Genomic DNA, 2,623 nt, shown 5'->3' on the forward strand with positions numbered 1-2,623 from the left:
ATGATGTTCTTGGTCATTTGCGCGTATTTGACTCTGTTGATTTTAAAGAGCGCGCAAAAGGTATTAACTTACCTTTTCCCAATATGACAGAAGACCGGGCTTTAAAACTTGCATTGGCGATTCGCTTTCAAGAAGTCGAAATAGGTCTATTACCAAAATGCTTCGAAGAATAATTTTCCGTCTATAACCTTTGCTCGGTTTTGGCGATTGGTCACTGATTGGTAGACCCACTTTTTAACATTTTTCGTAGAAACAAGACTAGTTATTTGCAGGACATGTATGAAGATAACTTGCATTGGGTTACAATCAAATTTGCTAAATTGAATTGTAAGTTAAACATCCCGCCTCGATTAGCTTTGCTATATGCGGGTTGTGTATTTCTTCAATTTGTTATTTTTGAACATTGAAATAAAATGATGATGATGGGATGTTGTTAAAAGTTAACATGTTGTAAGCATTGGCGAGGTTAACTCGTTAGTTGGCACTCGTTGACTTTATTTTCCAAGAGTTCAATGAAGTGTGAAATCTCCCTTTTTTAAGATTGGTTTTTTTTACGGAAGGTTTCAATTTTATATCCCAGGAACTTTTGTTCTCATTCTTTTAAATCCAGACTGGCATATGTGGTCAAACTCTTAGTTTGCATGTTATCCCCTTTTACTACTGAAGAGCACACTCTGGTCACATTGTCTCCAATTTTCCCTAAAAAATATTCTTCTCATGCTGCCAGATTTACATAAGGTTGTGTACCCGATGTGACAGCAAGATGAAAGGGAACGAAACGCTCTTTAAATCACGTTAAATTGACATCAGTGCCAATTGCCCTCACACAAGTAGTTACCATTGGTGATTACGAGTCCTAGTCAATTGTCTAAACTTAGGTTTACATTCTCTTAGGTTTGGTTCCAGAACCGCCGTTCAAGATGGCGAAAGAGGGAAATTAAGAACAAACCAGCCACAAGATTACTTGCTTCAGAGAAGAGTCTACCAAACTCTCATGTCACCTCGTCAACTATTTTCCAGCCGTCACCGGCTATTTTCCCGTCACCGCATTCAGCACCCTTCAGACCCTGGGAGCCATTATATACGCCATTCTCCATAAATCATTTGCTTTCCCCGACAGTATCGACGCAATGGTTCCGCCTTGTTACGTCTTCACCGACTCCAGTTACTTCTCAGACAACCCAAACCGCGAACGTTATAGTCCACCCCCGCGTAACAGCGTCAGCGAGCCGCAGCCCTTCTCCCACGGCCAGTCTTGCCACTCTCTACCAGGCTTCCTGCGTTCATGAGTCAGACAGAGAAAAGAATCGCCACTCTGTAGATGATTATTTGGCCGCTGTTACTTTGGCCAGCGGGTTCCAGAGAGAAGATTAGTTTAATAAATAAAATACGAGAATTAACAGATATACATGGTGACAAGGTAGCTTTTTTATTTTGTTTGGAAAAGCGTAGTTTTTACAAGATCTGAAAACTGATTTAACCTGTGTAAATGGGATATAAGTCGTCAAAATACGTCAGGTGTTAAAAAATGGAATAAATGATTGTCATTATCTCTTAGCACGGTCTAGTTATGATCTCGTGTGTGTGGCGGTGGGAGGTTTACTATAAAGATAAGGGAGAAATTAAAGAAGAGAGAAGAGTTTCGGCGTTTCCTTGTGTCACAAAGCAAGTCGAGCAAACACGTGAGGCTTGCGAAGCAGCAGAATTTAATATCGTTTGAGATTCTTTTTTGGTCGTGCTTATTAATACAGGGATATTTTTGCACGGTTCAAAACTATGCGGAGAAAGCAGAACTTAGCAAGTGCTCTTAGTATCCAAAAAGAAAATTGGGGGTAACCATGCATTTTTCAGAGATAATTAAGATTCAATTTGGAAAAGAACGCCATACATTCCTTTGTATTTCAAAGCTTTTACAAATATTGTTGATTAAGGCTGGTTTCCATATGATCGCAGACGATCGCAAAGAGAGCTGTTTCCATAAAATCGCAGACGATCGCAAACGATCGCAGAGCTGGCTGCAGCCATACATTAGCGTCAGCAGAAATGTCAAATGTACACGCGCGTTGCTCTCGCGGCAAAATCTTAGCAAACAACATGGCGGACATCGAGGAGGAAATTTTGCTGCAAGCAAATTTACTTCTTCTTTTAGTCCTGAAGCGACGGCATCGTCAGCTTCAAAAGCGAAGGAAACATCGGTTTTGAGTTCGAAAAATATTCATGAAGAGACAAAAACGTGGGGCTTTCCACACACTGCTGAGAGAACTTCGTGTTTCTGAAAGAACAGTAACGAACATAAACGAACATTCAGGCTCTGTTGCTAAGAAGCGTTGAATCATTTGAGACAGAATTAAAATTATTATGGGATACGTTTCGATCGCAGATCGCAGAACTTTGGTTTCCATATAATCGCAGGATTGCAAACGATCGCAGACGATCGCAGAAGATAGAACATGGTTCTATCTTCAGCGATCGTCTGCGATCACGATCGAAGGATCGCAGAAGTGGGTTTCCATATGATCGCAGACGATCGCAGAACTTTCTGCGATCTACGATCTGCGATTCGCGATCGTCTGCGATCATATATGGAAACCAGCCTTTAATTGTCTTCGAAAAATGCGTGGTT

This window comes from Montipora capricornis, chromosome 4 (genome assembly GCF_036669925.1).
Source record: "Montipora capricornis isolate CH-2021 chromosome 4, ASM3666992v2, whole genome shotgun sequence".
NCBI lineage: Eukaryota > Metazoa > Cnidaria > Anthozoa > Scleractinia > Acroporidae > Montipora > Montipora capricornis.